Below are 17,732 nucleotides of genomic sequence, written 5' to 3'. Positions count from 1 at the left end.
AATTCTGATGTGCAAACACATGCAAGCTATAGCTAAAGGTATAGGATCAGTACGATAAAGTAAGAAAAACACATCAAAACATATAATAACAATACAACAAATCCTAAGACTCTAAATTATTAACCCCTGTCCTCGGATGGTCTGGTATTCATCCAAAGAAGCCTACGTATCCTCGCCTCCACGAGAATCAAGGCAACGTAGTTCTTCGCGCCTATTCTAAGCTAGGATGCCTAAGACACCTAGACCTCTATCCTAGACTCGATCTAAAAGACCGGACCAGTTATTAAAGTTTCTTGTACGATTATTTAAATTCCAGTGAATTGTGGATTTTAGGACACCCTATATGCCCTAACTAAATGCAGATTAGCCCTAAGCTAATGCGGGTGGATCCTACAACCTATGTGTAACTAGGCTGTGTTTTCTAAGGAAAACAAAGGGTGGACTAACGCATCCTACTCTAGTCATCAGTCGGCGATGTGGATCGCTAACTGACCGGACGGAGGCGCTCCTATAACTCTAGGACAGACCCCTAACTCTAAAACAAGCACACAACAAACAAATAAACAAACAACCTATCAAAAGAAACTCCTAACTCTGAAACTCTCTATCTAGGAGAAACTCCTAACTCTAGAGGAAGATCTTTTGAAAACAAGGTTTTAAAGGTTGCTTATTCAAAAGATTTAAAAAAATGCTATTTACAAAAGTTTGGCTGGACTTGGGATATAAATCCCAAGCTGCACTACGTACCTCAGAAGAGGATCAAGCCAACGTAGTTCGAAACGAACTCTTCTAATTGCTACCTCTAAAACATTCAACACTTTAGATTTTTGATATTTTTTAATGTTTTTGATGTTTTTAAAGTTTTTCCAATGTTTTTAAGTTTCAAATTTCTAATGTTTTTGGGTTTTAAAGCTTTTCAAATGTTTTTGGATTTCGAATTTCTGATGTTTTTAGATTTTTAATTTCTGATTTCACCCTTTTGATCAAAGACCTAAGGGAACACACAAAGCAAAACCCTAGGGCTAAACCCTAGGGCAAACAGGGGAAACCCTTAAACCAGGCAAGCTAACTATCAAAGATGACAAAATGATCTAAGACCTAGAAGGTAAAGCTCCAATGAGACTAGGCAAGTCTCCAACAAACAAGAATAACGACAACACTAAGGAGAAGCTCCTAAAAACAACTATAGAAAAAAGGGGAAATGAGTCAAAGACTCTCTAATACTGCTATCTAAAGGACGAGTGAGTCAAAGACTCCCAGAAAGAAAAGGAATATGAGTCAAAGACTCTAACAATACCAACTAAAAGGATAAATGAGTCAAGGACTCTCTAAAAGAAATGGAAACACGAGTCAAAGACTCCGATAACACCAACTAAAGGATAAATGAGTCAAAGACTCTCTAAAAGAAATGGAAACACGAGTCAAAGACTTCACTAACACCAACTAAAGAATAGACGAGCCAAAGACTCTCTAAAAGAGAAAGAAACATGAGTCAAAGACTCCACTAATACCAACTAAAGGATAGATGAGTCAAAGACTCTCTAAAAGAAAAGGAAACACGAGTCAAAGACTCCACTAACACCAACTAAAGGATAAATGAGTCAGAGACTCCCTAAAAGAAAAGGAACACGAGTCAAAGACTCCACTAACACCAACTAAAGGATAAATGAGTCAGAGACTCCCTAAAAGAAAAGGAACAAGAATTTGCACATTTGGCAGAGGTAAAACACCCAGCCGGGTCGGACAGCTACTTAGCCCTAGGGTGCAACAAATGTGCGCCCAGTACCCCATAAGGGTAGGAGTATGAAGCCAAGCCGAGTAGGGTGTTCTCCCAAAAACCAAACGACGCACAAAGAGGAGAACTAGCGAGAGAATGAGACCGGGCGGGTCTCCCAAACACACACAAAGATGGGCTCCAAGTAACCTTATCATTGCCCTTGCAAGGGGTAAGCAAGGCTAAGACAACTAATTGACCAAATTGGTCTCTAATTAACAGAGGCACAAATTGAGGTGCAACCTCAGAGAAGATTCTATAAATGAGGCCAAGCAGGCCTTCTAAAGGCTAATTACTTACAAAGCCAAGACAGATGACTCCCTAATAACATCAACAAAGATCAAATGAGTCAAAGACTCCCCCGATAACATCACCACACAAACGAATGATTCAAAGGCTCTCTAAATGAGGCAATGCATGCCTCCTATGGGTACACCATTTATCAAAATCAAAGCAACCTCCCTGAGGTTAAGCTAAAAATGAGGCTTGCCTCCAAAGGAGGATTTCCTAATGAGACAGAATATGCCTCCTAGCACTGGTTCTAGTATCTAAAGAAGTCTAGAAGACTGCGTTAGTCCACCAAGAGAGCAGAAAAGAGCTACTAGGCAATCTCAAATTTCCATTCAATTCTTATATAAACAAATCAAGTACCAAGCAAAGAAAGACTTATAACTAAAGAGTACACAACTTGTAATAATAGCAATCATAGCATGATAAACAACATTAATTAGCCCAGACCAGCCGCTAGGTAGCCTAATGAAGTAGAAACAATATCAAACACTTCAAAGCCAACCACAAACCCCAATACGGGGACTCCAATGAAATCAGATGATGCCAAAGTAATCATCTGATTTCCTACACGTATAATATTTCTACAAACCGCCTTGAAATCAGACGATATTCGTGTCAAGGACATCGAATAGTGCAAATCATCTGATTTCCTTCTTCAATTAAATAATTTATTTAAAATAAAATATAAGTATGATAAGCTTTCAAGATAGTCTCACCTGAACAATCCATTCATCTTCAGAATCTAACTCAAAACTTAACATAAAAGAAGAATCTTAAATTTTCAACAAATTATACAAATGCCTGCAATGATATTTCTGATTTTTATAAATTTTGGTGCATAACAGGGGGCATCAACTTGTGCAGATTCAAGTGCAAAAAACGGTGAGCCACAAAACACAAAGACGGGCTCCAAGTAACCTTATCATTGCCCAGAGAAGGGTTCTTTTAAAAAAATGGTTAAAAGAAATCCAAAAGGTTTGGTAGGCCTACTAAACAAAAGAGGGGAGCGCTACTTGGACTGAGCAAGTCCCCTAAGGATGGGCTGAACTGGACAAAGATTGGGACATATTTCAGGTATTTCAAGACAATTTAGATGAGAGAATAGATTGATGAAGGATACACAAATTTTCAAACAAATAAACCTAAACAGGTACGAGGATATACACGTATACTCCAATCCCATAAGATAAACAAAACCTTCTTCATACATCATGGCAATTGTATTCAATTTATATCCCAAACTCAGCTCAATATCCTTCAAATTCTTTGACTTAAAACGGTTTGGAAAAGCACGGATCATGAACAAAATTGAGTCTCAAAAAGCATTTACAAATGTACAGCTCACATTACACAGTATGAGACAATCAGAGCATTTTAAAGCTGAAATTCACCTACACAGTATGAGAGAATTGGAGCATTTTAAAGCTCAAATACATCAACACATACCGAGACAATTAGAGCATATTAAAGTCGAACTTCATCAACACAGTGTGAGACTATTATAACATTTTAAAACTGAAATCCATTTACACAGTATGAAGCAATTAGAGCATTTTAAAGCTGAAATCCATCAACACAGTGTGAGACCATTGGAACATGACTAACAGTGAAAGTTCGAAATCCAAAGGGACACCAATTAAATTCAAGAAAAGTCATTGAAATACGGTATCCGAGCTCATAGAACGAAGTAAAAATATGCAAGTGAAATCATTAAAAATTTCAACCTTCCATTAAACAAACCAAAAGAAGTATGACTAAACTCATTCTTTTACCAGAATCAGAGAAGCAGCGTAGAGAAAATACTAAAATCAAAGAGATCAGATTGTAGGAAATTTGGAGAATTTACTGGAAGTGAAGCGCACGATGCTCGGGTCTGTCGGAGTGATGGCTGTGAAGGAATGATGGCGGCGAGATCGGAGATAAAGATCGAAGAAGGGATCTAATTGCAGGACTCCGGCAAGACATGCCGAAGAAGATGAAGATAGGTGATATCCATTTTCCCTTTCTAAATTTCTCTCCCTCTCTATTTTTCTCAGATTTTTCTCAAGAAAAATGAGCTCTCCCCTTCAATTTTTAGAGTAACGAAAAACAACCGATACAAAGAAAAGAAACACAGCTTTTATTCACAGATCCGAGGGTTTCAAGGCTGGAAGATGAGATTTAAAGGTTTTCTATAAATCACAGATCTCGAGAAGTGATAAAACCACCGGAATCTACGGTTTAACCAGAGAACAATTGAAATCCGGCTAGACATTCATCCGAAAAAGTTGCCGGAGAAGGTGGGAATCAAGCTAGGGTTTAAAATGAAAAACTCAAGATATAGATCTAGAAAAACAAGTTAGGGTTTCATGGCTCAGTTCTAGACTAGGAGAAGAATAAGATGGATTAAGGAAGAAAATGGGGAGAAAGATGATCGGGGGTTGCAAATGGCCGGCCGTAGCTTGACCGGAGCACGGTCGGAGCTCAACCGGAGAAGATGAGAGAAGTGGATGATGGTGTATCTAGGGCGAAAGAAATGGTGGAGCTCGAATCTAATGGAGGTGGGTTTTGATGATCCTATGAAGGGAAAAAAAATTAAAAAGGAGGAGATGACCGGGCTATGGTCGGAAAAAAATGGAGGAGGTAGTCGGAGATGGAGATGACCGGGCCTCCTTCATCTTCTTCTCCGATTTCTCCCTCTTCTCTGCAATCTGAGATGGGTTTTCTCTCAGCTCTCCTCCCTCTTCTCAGATCTCAGATCTGAGATTCCTTTCTTAGATCTAATCCAACCTCACACCAAATCTCTCTTTCTCTCTCTGAAGGTTTAGACGAAGATCAATCTGCGAGAATGAGATTCCTCCTCTCAACTTCGGATCGGAGGTAGGGAGATCATCGGGGAAGATCATCGGAGAGGGGGAAACGGGTTTTTCTCTTTTCTCCTCTTTCTCTCTTTCTACCTCCGTTTTAAACGAGAAATGAACAGTCCCCCTCTGTTATTCGATTTTTTGTTTATATACTAAAATAAAAAAAAGTGATATCTGCACCCTCACTTGATGAGGCGCGCGGAAATTGATGGGCGCACGACAAGCACGGCCCAGACGGGATTATACACCCCCCTTTTTATATAAAAAAGATATATTTGCCTCTCTTTTTCTGCGGACAACCCCCTTTTCAGATGAATCACCCTCCTTTTGGTGTGCACTGCGCACACTGCCCTGGCTCATTCACTGAGCAAACGCGCTTGGATCTCGACGAAATTTTACGGAGACCTAAGGGAGACCTCAAGCTACTCCAGGGTTCAATTTGGGACCCCAGCTCACTGATTTGACGAGGTTTTGCACAATCGGCACGAACTTGGGTCCGGTCAAAATGGGGTGTCTACAACTTGTTGGCCCCATCAAAGTTTGTGTTAAAAGAGAGAGGTGAGTGTATTGGTTGTGAGTGTGTACCAAAGGAAGGAGAGAGAGTGCCTGTTGTGGGCTCCACAATCCTTAATCCTTAATAATAATAATAAGAGGAATGATAGATACAAGGGCCCTCTTTATGCAAGGGCCGGAGAAGGGCCCTTAAATAGATCCACGTCATTTTTAAAGTCAGTTGAGAAACTGAATTCGGTTGCTCCTAATGACGTGGATTTATTCAAGGGCCCTTCTTTAGCCTTTGTATGAAGAGGGCTCTTGCATCTATCATTCCTCTAATAATAATAATATAATATAATAATAATAGAGAAAATTGTTGGTGCTCTTAAGCTCACCATTTTTTTGGTGCGCTTAAGTTGTTATAACGCCTCCCATTGGTGCGCTTAAGCGGGACTCAAACATTTAAATAAATGGGAGGCGTTATAACAACTTAAGCGCAAAGCTCACCAACAATTTTCTCATAATAATAATCTATATACTATATATAAAGCGAGAACCTTAACAATTCGTGCCCTTCTTTTCTACAATTTCCTCTTGTGTCCCATTTGTGTGGGTGAAAATAATTCCCCTTACAGCCAATTGACAAAGGGTATTTTTGCCATTTCCATCGTCAAGTACCTCTGCAAATGCTTCCAAAACCAAACTGGTCACCAGTCATTCTTCCCATCTGCTAGCCACCTTCTCCGAAGGCTACATCTCGCCCGTCCTTTGCAATTGTGTGTTAAGAGATTTGTCTTATTAGCTGTGTTGAAAAACCTCACGGTGATACTAATGAGTACCTAAAGAAGGTACCGATAATAATCATTACTTATTAAAGTTTTGTAGGCAAATTACGGACCATGGATGCCTGTATATGACAATTACGAAAAAAACTACAGAGAGGAGGTGTCGACATATGATAATTACGCACAAACTACTTGTCCTGATGAATTTTTTTGGGATATTACAACTCCGGCACACCTTGCGAAATATATACGAATTCCAGGCGCCTGTAGAGGAACACCATATTATGGAAACCTCTAAAGATTGGAGGGCTAGGATCAGCCTATGGAACTGATTTTTCGGGCACGACCTATTGATGTTGTGTTCCATCACATGGACGGTTTGGATCAACCGATGATGCACGGACCGGATGCAGGTCCAACCCCAATTACCCGTAAATTTCCCACGTCATTTTGACCCGTTTCCCCATCATTTAGAGGGAAATGATGTGATTATGAGAGTTTTTTTATAGTGTAAGTCCTTATAGTGAGTATTTCTTTCAAAAAGTACTGTATGGCTTATATCGTAGGATGATCCAAACCGTCCATTTGATGGGCCACAATGTAAGTAGATTGTGTGCCAAAATTCATTTCCATAGGATAATTACAACCGTCCAATTAATAAATGTTTCCTAAATATGCCGTTCCTCTATAGACTGCAGGGCTGGGATCATCGCATGGAAATGTGTTTTCTTGGGAACATCCTATTTACGATGTGACCCATCAATTCGACGGTTTGGATCATCATATGGTGTAAGTTATACAATACTTTTATTTTTTTAATTGGGAGTGTTAGAAATATCTTTTGGTTTGCAAGCTTTGTCACAAAATTCTTGTTAGAATATATATATGGTGTAAGACTATGTAGTGAAGTATGTTTTTAATAAGCCGGTAGGGGTCCCCGCAAAACCCCAACTTACCTATCAAAAAAGAAAAAAATTTACTGAATATTTTACGGCCTACACCATAGGATGATCCAAACCGTCCATTTGATCATTCCCAAATGATGATCGCATCCCTACAATCTATAGATAAATGACATAGTTTGCAAACCCCGTAACTGTGTTGGGATCATCCTATGGAAATGATTTTTGGCATACAACCTATGGTGTAAGTTCGTACAATCAAGTATTTTTCAAAAGAAGCGTACGCCCTGTATCATAGGATGATCCAAACCATGCATTTAATGGGTCACAATATGAATTGATTGTTCCCAAAAAAAATTTTACATATGATACTAGTAATAATAACCTTCTAAAAGCTACAATCTTAACATTTCGTTCCTATCTTTTGCTAATATTCTTTCAATGTCCCATAATAGTTTTAGAAAAAGTTCCTATTGCATCCAATTTCGGGAGGGCCTTTTTGCCATTTCCAAGGCCAATTGGCCCTGTGTGTCCGTCCAAACGAAAGACACCACATGTCCTCCTCGCCTCAGGAGATTTCTCTCGTACTCTTTCTTTCCCTCTCACCGCTCTGCACTCTCCTAATTTACCCATTTTCTGGAAAAGTTTAGAGAGGAAAAATATTTCTAAATTTTCCGCAATTTTTTACACACGAAAACCCTATTCAATTTCTACTTAGAGGGACTCAGGGACCTTCACTATATGATGATATCCCAACTTACCAAAATAATAATAATAATAATAATAATAATAATAAGAGTAATTTTTCGAAGTGATTCTACGTCCCACCATGCTAAAAGATTAAAAGAAAAAGGACATTCTTTTAAGGCTGCTTGGATGCATAGAAATCCTTGTACATGGAAAATAAATTTTCTAGCATTTGCAAACCCACTTGCCTTTGGAATTATTTCAGGGAATAATATTTTCCATTGAATTTTTTTTTCCATACATTTTTTCCCTATATTCGAACACCATCTTAAGCTCCTTGTCTAGATTGCATGAGAATACTTTTCGTAGAAATTTTTTTGTTTTCTAGATTGAAAGGGAAATGAAATAGTTACTATTGATATAGTTACGGATTGAAGAGAAATTTTTTCTTTTCAAAACTTTTCCAAAGAATTCGTGCAATCCAAACAAGACCAAGGTTTCCAAGAAAAGTATGAATTACTTTAGTGGTGACCCACCCTATCGATCGCCACTTGTTATGATTAGATTTAAGCCCACATCCGGTGGACCACCACGCAACTAATGGTTGGGGCGTACTTTTAGGGACACTATGAGACCGTTTGAATATGCTAGAATCTGGGATTTCTTCAAAATTGTAGGCAAGAGACAAGAGAAGAAGCGGATCAGCCATTGTTTTTTACTCATTTTTTACTTCTCGCCCTTCTTTGGTCAGCAAGAGAGTAGCAAATTCACCCATATTTTCAGGTTTTAGAAATCTCTTTTTAAAACCTAAATTTCTCACTCAAAATCGAAGAAACGTTGTTAAGTACCTTACCAATACGCCAAAAGCTCCAGAGCTGATGGAACGTGTTAGGCAAGGCCCTTTAAACCTGTCCCATACCAGGCTGGGTCCCACCTAATCCCATACCTAGGCGGGCCCACTTAAGGACCCTAACAGCATACAACAGCCTGATCATGAACCCTCTTGTACACTGTTTTCAAACTAAAAAACTTGGGTTCTAAAATCCGCGTATCCAAACGGCTCCGTGGGTAAGCGAAAACCTTAAAACCTAGGGCAACTCTCCCTTTTCAAATATCTTTTTTTTCCCCTCTCTGTTGTAGAGGGATTGAGGGAACTGGTGCTAAAGCAATGGGAGATGACATCCAACGAAAACGAAGCCGAGGAGGAGAAGGTTGCGGTGAGATAAGTGAAGTACCAGACTCTCTTCTCTCCAATATCCTCTCTTTTTTGCCTACCAAAGATGCTGTAAGAACAAGTATTTTATCGAGCAGGTGGAGATATCTTTGGACCTACATCCATAATTTTGATTTCTCGTTAAGCCTTCACCCAAAAAACTATACATTTACTTCTGACAACGAGGTATTTGTTAAATTTGTAGAACGGGTAATTACTTCTGAAAACGAGGGATTTGTTAAATTTGTAGAACGAGTAATTAGACTTCACAAGGGTTCCAAGATCGAGAAATTCTTCCTCTCCTTTGGATATCAGAAGAAATTCGGTTGGAAAGTCAATATATGGATTTGTATCGCTTTAATAAAGCAAGTTGAATTACTCGACCTAGATTTCCTTGGATTTACTAGACGGGTGTATCATATGTTTGCTCCTCCCGATATTTTTGAGCTCTCTACTTCGCTCTTTAAGTTTGAATCCTTAAAAGTGTTGAAATTATACCATTGTGTCCTACAATTAGATAGGTTGGAGGGTTTGCGATCACTCAAAACCCTAGATCTATCGTGCGTCAAACTAAATGACTCCTTTCAGAAACTCATATCAATAGCTTAATGTGCTTTAATTGCATACTTTGTGCCTTTGTAGGTTGAAAAGACCATTACCAATTCATATAGGAGATAGTGATATTTCATTGGTGCATATTGAAATCCAACTATGGGCATCTAATCTCCTTAGGTTCAATCAAACTAATCTTTAGCCTTTAAAATAAAAATAAAAATAGATGCAAAGCAAATACAATAGACTTTCCGGTTTCCATTTCCGTTTTCGTTTTGATGGAGCTTTTCCTCTTGATCTGAATGTCGTTTTTGAGGTTTGGACATGCCCAAAATAATAGCCCCAGGCCTTCTATTCCCTGCCGCAAACTCCAGACGATGGAAATTACCGCAACTGACATGGAAAGGATCTTGAATTTGGAGTGAATTTGATGGTGCGAGGAGAGGGTCCTATGGCTTGTTTATATTAATGGAGGAGCTTCCATCAAGTTCACTCGAACTATAGAATATAACTTTTTATTCTAATATTTCTCACTTAGCGAGATGCTAAGTTAAGATTAGCAACAACCTTATGAATTCCAAAGCTAACTACTAAGTTGCCAATGGACCTGGTTCACATTGTTAATCATGGAGATTTGCAGCCTATGCAAAGGCCACAAATAGAAAGTAACGGTGGCTAAAAGGCCACGAGGTAACTAGTAATAAAACACACAAGGTTACTAGTAATAAAACTCATCCTAACGCCTGGTTTTGAAAGCAAATCTACGACAAACATTGTCTTCCTCCAAATGCATGTGATTGTCCACTGGTTTAATTTGTTTAGGAGGTTGTGGAGATGGTTAAGGCATTTACTAGCAATACAAAGGGCATTCAACTTCATTGATTTGAATAGCTAGTACGGAATTTGAATGCGTTCTTGCAGAGCATTTTTATGGCGCTGCAAGTAACCATGAATTTAGTTAGGAACATCTCTTCTTTTGATCTGTCTGAGGTAAATTGTTCGAGAATGTGTCCTCCATGATTTCGAAAAATGCCTCCATACTAACCTTTAATTATTATTTTGTTTGACTGCCTCCATGCTAGGCTTTAAATTGTTTGAGAGAACTGTCCCTTGTAAACTTTTGTCCTTTGTTCATCTGCTTTGAGCCAAGAAAAAACTCCTAGGGATGCGGGGTTTTGCTTAAATCCACATATGAGGTTACTAGGAATTTTCTTCTTTAATCTAATCCAATTTTCCATTTCAAAAAAAGAGGAATTTTCTTCTTTAACCTTGTATCGATGCAGGGAAACTTCCATATTCCTTATGTTGAGTAAAAGCATGTTATATATGTTTCAATCAATGTCAAAGAGGAAAAGGATTATGTTGGAATCTAATGCCAAATGGGAAAAGGGAGCTCATTTTTTAGAATTTGTTTTATGTCAAGAGCCCCTGCTAATCAGGTGGTTTGTGGTCTAAAGTTGGAGCAAGATGTATTTACCATGAATATATATGGTCCTTCCCTTCTCAATCCAGGACTTTAGGTGTAAGTGGGATAGACTAGTATGATATCGTCATGACATCTCTACTATCTGCAAACCAAATAGTTCCATAATGATACTGAGTCGGAAATCTCCAAAACTCTTTCCTTGTAATTGCACGAGAAAAGATTGCAATCTTTATGTTCACTATGATTCCTTCCAGTTTTGAATTGGAGTAGGATCAATTGTTTCTCATATTTCCCCGATGGATTTTTTTTTAAATCCGGGTGTCAAGCATTGTATCGTTCCTTATCAGATCACTGTCCCCATTTGTTAGATCCTAGATTTTTGTCGTGGGGCCATATCCCATTTCGTTTTGAACTGGCTTGGCTGAAGTAGTCTAAGATGGAAGAGAAACTGGAAGAATGGTGGCATGAAGTATCGGCTTCAATACCAGCAAATGTGGTGATTGGCCATAAACTCCGTTATGTCAAGAAGAAGTTGAAGGAATGGAGTTATCAATTGGGAAAGTTGAAGGAATGGAGTCAGTCATGTAAGCGAAAAGGAATCGAAAGAAAGGAGTGGTTGCTATTCCAAATCCAAGAAATAACCAAGACTGAGGAGAGGCGAGGGGAAGAGATAGAGCCATAGAGGATATGGCTTCCCTTAAGGAGGAGCACAATCGTCTAGTTCTTCAGGAAGAAATCTTCTCGGGCAAAGATCATGCGCTAGATGGCTTACGGAGGGAGATAAAAATTCGTCTTATTTCCATGGTATAGCTAGTGCCTGGAGACATGGGAATCATATAAGTGCATTGTATGTTGATCGGACGATCAAGGATGATAATGAATTGATTGTGAAGGAGAGTATTATAAGTGTCGTTACTCGTCGGAGGTAGTGACCCATCCTAAACTTGACAGAGTGGAATTTAACAGATTGGAAGGAGATAGGAGCATGCTGGAGAAGCCCTTTTACGAGGAGATGATTGGGATGGGCCTATTTACTTTAGGCAAGATCGAGTCTCTAGGGAAAATGGCTTTTGCTGGGCTTTTTTCCAAAGTTATTGGGATACAGTTAGAGAGGATTTATCTAAATTCTTCAAGGAGATCTACGAAGGATAAGAGTTGGATTGAGAAATGGTGAGATCCTCAAAGATGCGAATGGTGTTACTAACTGTGCATTTTTAGGATGAAGTCACAGACTCCAATGAGGCGGAGGTTAGACTTGCTCTTCTAGGTATTAGGTTAACAGAGAGCAAGGACTTGGATCAAGTGATTATGGAAGGTGATTCCATGATTCTCTAAATGTCATCAGGTTGCTCAATGGCTCTCAAACCCATCCTTGGAGATTCACTCACCGGATAAAGGAAATCCAAGACCGATTAGCAGGGACATCCGTATCTTTTAAATATGTAAGAAGATTCACGAATTATGATGCAGATAGGCTCGCTAGGGAGGGTTTACCAGAGAGCACTTGGAGATTTCTTATATTTTCTCTCTCCTTGAGAGGGTTTTCCTTTTGTAGGTTTTTTCCCTTTCCATGTATCGACCGTCTCGGTTGTTGGCTACTCTTATTTTTTTAATATAATTCTCTGCCGTTCAAAATAAAAAAGATTGCTCCCACTAAAGAAGTTTATTCTTAAAATTTGATGGGAACCATTAGTAATAAAAAATAAAAGGGGTTAATTATTATAGTGGGACACAAAAATTGCTTTCTAGTTAATTAGTGTTGTGTTATTAGTTTTTATTTTCTAACTTTTAAGTAGGAAGTTTCTTGAAGTTAGGGTTTTACTTGTTAAGTTAAAGAGGGCCCACATTGTAGGTTTTAAGTTGTTTGGAAGTCTCTAGAAGTTGTGGCCTTGTGGGAGAAGTCTATATATGTTATGAATGAATGGAAAGATTCTCTTCTGCTCTCATGCAATAACGTGGATGCGATGTTCATCGCTTTGACATTCCATGTTCTGATGCCTTACGAAAATTATTAGTGTGATGCCCTTGGTCTAGCTGTTGTGACTCCAACTATCTATCCTCTCCTTTCTTCTATCATAGGTATTTAGCTCTAGCTCTTGCCCTATGTGTTATTTTCATGCCCGCGATCAACTTGATTTGGGTTGTTTGTCCATCTTATTGCATGTGATTACTGTAGGTAGCCCTAATTCCATATTTTCTACCTCTTAGGATTCTTAGATCTTCTTTTTCAAACCCTATTCCTCCTTTCATGCATTCCGTAATTTTCCTAAACCCTAATCATCACAAAACCCAAGATTTCCCTTTAGTTTAATCTTCCCCTTTAATCACACGTCTTTTTTTTTATATATCAGAGCTACAAGATCAAGTTTTCTTCTCTTATGCTCCTTCATCAATTTCATTTGATATTCCCTTTCCAAATAACTCAAGCCACTGTGAAAAGGCTTATAGTCCGAAGAACTTGACCTCTCTAATGTCGTCCTCCAACCCACAATTTCACTTATGGGGAATTGGGGTCTTTGTTACCAAGCTAGTTATGGATCAATATAAGTGAAATTGGGGTCTTTGTTACCGAGCTAGTTATGTATCAACAAAATTCTTAACCTCACATATGAAACAATATTTTATAGCTTGTGTTTAAAAGTCCATTATCCATATAAATCTAGGCATTGACAATTAATATCTTTTCTTTTTGCATTAGAGAATTAACTTCTTAATATTTATGTCTTTTTTATTTTCTAATTTCTTAACTATGGGTTGTATTGTTTGAAGGTGTTATCTACTTGGGAGGTAAGGAGTCCGTCAGTTCCTCTCTGTGGGTGCAAGTGTCTGACTCTAACAGTGAGATTAGAGAAGTGGGAATCCCCAGGGATAGTTAATGTATTGGGAAGTTCACCTGATCTGGAGAGTATTATTATAAACATAGTTCCCTCTTCTGAAGTCGATGTGAGTGCTGCCGCCAAACCTTGTTCAGCTTTTATTCCCTGCATCTTTTTCATCTTTTTTTTACTACATATAAGCTTACATTTTGCTACCATTTGAAGATTCCTACTGTGTTTCATTAACTCTTTTTTTTACTGGTATGTTTCATTATTTCTTAAAATTAATATTCTTTAATTTTCAGTTCAACCGGGCATTTAAGCGGGCACACGATTTTGATGAGAGAGAATAATGGCAGACGAGGGAGGCCTTTATCCCATGTTTGGAGTATAACCTCAAGACTGTTGAGATTGGCTGGGCATCAGGGGTTAAAAGATGCAACGCAGTAAAAATTTTGTCAAAGAAATTGTTGGTGGTGAAGTTTTTTCTAGAGAATGCAATGTTCTTGGAGAAAGTAACAATTAAACTTCCTCCAATATCTTCTAAGAGGAAGATGGAGACATCAAAGACGGCAATGGTATTATCGGAGATCAACCGAGCTATGCAATCTTTCCCTAGAGCCTCTTCTCATGTAGAGTTGTTATTGACAGAGTAGGGTGGATGGTGGGCCTATTGTGGATATGTCACAGCTTAAAATTGCGCTCATGGACATTTTGAACAATCTTAGCGGAGGACTTGAATTTGAATCACTGATCGAATGGTTAGGATCATTTTGACGTGGAATGCATCTCCTTGGGGGCCTCTGGATAAGAGGCCATGTTAATGCTGATGTTCTGTGATGACGCCTATGTTTGAATCTGGATAGGAGGCCATGTTAATGCATCTACTTGGGGGAATGATATCTCACCCTTTTGTTTCGATAATGAGACTCATTATTTTTACATTTCTCTAATCGTATTTTAACAGACATATTTTTCCAGGGTAATCATTTCTCAAAATTTTATATTTCTCTCAGGCCACGTTTGGATACCAGCAAGATTTAGATTTGGATTTAGTTGATATTTTGAACTAGATCAGATCCTTAGAATTTCCAAATCAGTTACAACAATGCAAAAAATTTCCGATTTTCAAATCTTTTCTGATTTGGAAATCAACGTTTGTGGCAACTTCCGTCACCGTCGCTGCTCCTCGACGTTGCTCCTGCAGCAGCGAGACATCCCTCTCTCACTCACTATGTCTCTCTTAAAACATGATCATGAAGATGATTGATGTGTTTTGTATCCAAAACTCAAATCCAAATCAAAATACAAATGCATGAGGTATCCAAACCGGCCTTTTTGTATTTTAACTGACATATTTTACCAGGGTAATGATATTTCAACCCGTTGTTTCGATAATGACAACACTCTAATTAGAAGCAGTGATATTTTACCGAGGATTGATTGTATGTTTTCTGCTTGAGTTCACAGCCTTTTTCATTCGCTCCCTTTGTGGCTGCAAGTGACAGAGGTAAACGGTCCTAAACCTGCCCTCCTATACATTCCGAGAGACCCTGCTTCCATCAACTGGATCTGCCGGGCCTGGATTATCTAAGGCATGCGTTTTTAAGGTGAATTTGGAAAATAAAGTACGGGCTTTCCATGTCAGTCATTACCCGTGAACAGTAACTCAGAGTTCTGGTTCATTGTCATCACCATCCCTAACACTGCCGTTCATCCTTCTGGCACAAAACAATAATGGAAAAAGGAAATGAGAGAGAGAGAGAGATGCAAGATTTCCCCAAACCTTTGGAGATAGATTTGTTGTAGCAAGATATCCAGCATGGGACCCTTCACTTCATATATATATATATATATATATATATATATATATATATATATATATATATATATATATATGAGTTAAGTGAAGCTACACATACGTGTAGCTTACTTAACTACACTGACGGCTTAAAATACAGTGGGCCCACATTATTTGGGTGATCCAAACCATTCATTTGATAGGCCCTCACATTGATAGGGTGTGCCTAAAAAATCAGCTCCATAAGATTATCCCAACCCTTCAAACTGTGAAGGCAAAAATTGATAGATTTGTGAAGGTTTTTACACGTCCATTTTGCCTCCACAAATCGTAGGGTTGGGATGATCCTATGGAGTTGAGTTTTGGGCACACCCTATCTATGTGAGGGCCCATCAAATGAATGGTTTGCATCACCCAAACAATATGGGGCCCACTATATTTTAAGCCACTTTTCTCTCTCTCTCTCTCTCTCTCTCTCTCTCTATATATATATATATATATATATGTATATATATATATATATATGTATATATATATATATATATATGTATATATATATATATATATGTATATATATATATATATGAGAAAACGGTTCTTACACATGTGTAGAGAGTTCTCTACACACTAGCTTAAAATACAGTGGGGGCTCACATTGTTTGGGTGATCCAAGCCATCCATTTTAAAGGCCCTCACATAGATAGGGTGTCTACAAAAAATCATATCCATAGGATCATCCCAACCCTACGATTTGTGGAGGTAAAATGGATGTCTTTAAACCTTTACAAATTAGTCCATTTTTTGCCTCCACAGTTCGAATGGTTAGGATGATCCTGTGGATCTGGTTTTTTGTGGACACCCTATCTATGTGAGGGCCTTAAAAATGAATGGTTTGGATCACCCAAATAATGTGGCCCCCACTGTATTTTAAGCTAGTGTGTAGATAACTTACCTACACATGTGTGTAAGAACCGTTTTCTCTCTCTCTATATATAGTCCATTTTTCGCCCAAACCTTTGGAGATAGATTTGGGTGATCCAAACAATTCATTTGAATGGTCCTCACATAGATAGGGTGTCCACAAAAAATCAGATCCATAGGATCATCCCAACCCTACGATTTGTGGAGGTAAAATGGACGTGTATAAACCTTCACAAATTAGTCCATTTTTTGCCTCCATAGTTGAATGGTTAGGATGATCCTATGGATCTGATTTTTTGTGGACACCCTATCTATGTGAGGACCATTCAAATGAATGGTTTGGATCACCCAAACAATGTGAGCCCCCACTGTATTTTAAGGTAGTGTGTAGAATGTTCTCTCTCTCTCTCTCTCTCTCTCTCTCTATATATATATATATATATATATATATATGAGGAATAAGATTGTACGCTCGAGGGCCCAATCACACATGTCCCACATTTTTTGTGGTGATCCAAAATATTCATTTGCAAGGCCCCATCATAGATAGGGTGTGTAATACAAATCAGCTCTATTGGATCATCCTAACCCCTTCAAAAGTTGAGAGCAAAAATGGGCAGATTTGTGGCAAACGGTGTCTGTCCATTTTGCCATCCACTTTTGGATGGGTTAGGATGATACTAAGAAGCTGATTTTTTGTACACACCTCATCTATGTAGGGACCTTTCAAATGAATGCTTTGGATCATCCTAACAAAGTGGGCCCACATGTGATTGGGTACTCGAGCACACCATAAGCTTGGTGCGCTCGAGCGCACAATGTTTTTCCTATATATATATATATGATCAGCCTTTATATAGTTGTGCTCCAACGAAATCAACAAAAGAGAAATCCAGCATGAGATCCATAAGTAGAAATGATATATAGTTGTGCTCCAACATAATCCACAAAAGAAAAAGAAAGCAGAAATGATATGAGTAGTCCAACAAACAGACTGTAAAAAATGAAATGAGAAAACATACAAATAACAATAGTAAACAGAGATCCTTCCATCAAAAAGTCTTATATTGGTTGGCGGCAAAAATGTAAAAGGAGGCAAATGGGGACTTGGAAGAGAAATTGATACAAGAGGGACTGAGTGACGAAAGGGCAAAAAAAAGCCTAAAATTCGAAACATAAAACTCCACTCAAAATATGTTCAGCCTTTTCTTGATTTTTTAGCTACT

Source organism: Tasmannia lanceolata, unplaced genomic scaffold (genome assembly GCF_043159265.1).
Source record: "Tasmannia lanceolata isolate RefF3 unplaced genomic scaffold, GAP_Taslan_0.1 ptg000006l, whole genome shotgun sequence".
Classification (NCBI taxonomy): Eukaryota; Viridiplantae; Streptophyta; class Magnoliopsida; order Canellales; family Winteraceae; genus Tasmannia; species Tasmannia lanceolata.
This window is presented reverse-complemented; position numbering follows the sequence as displayed.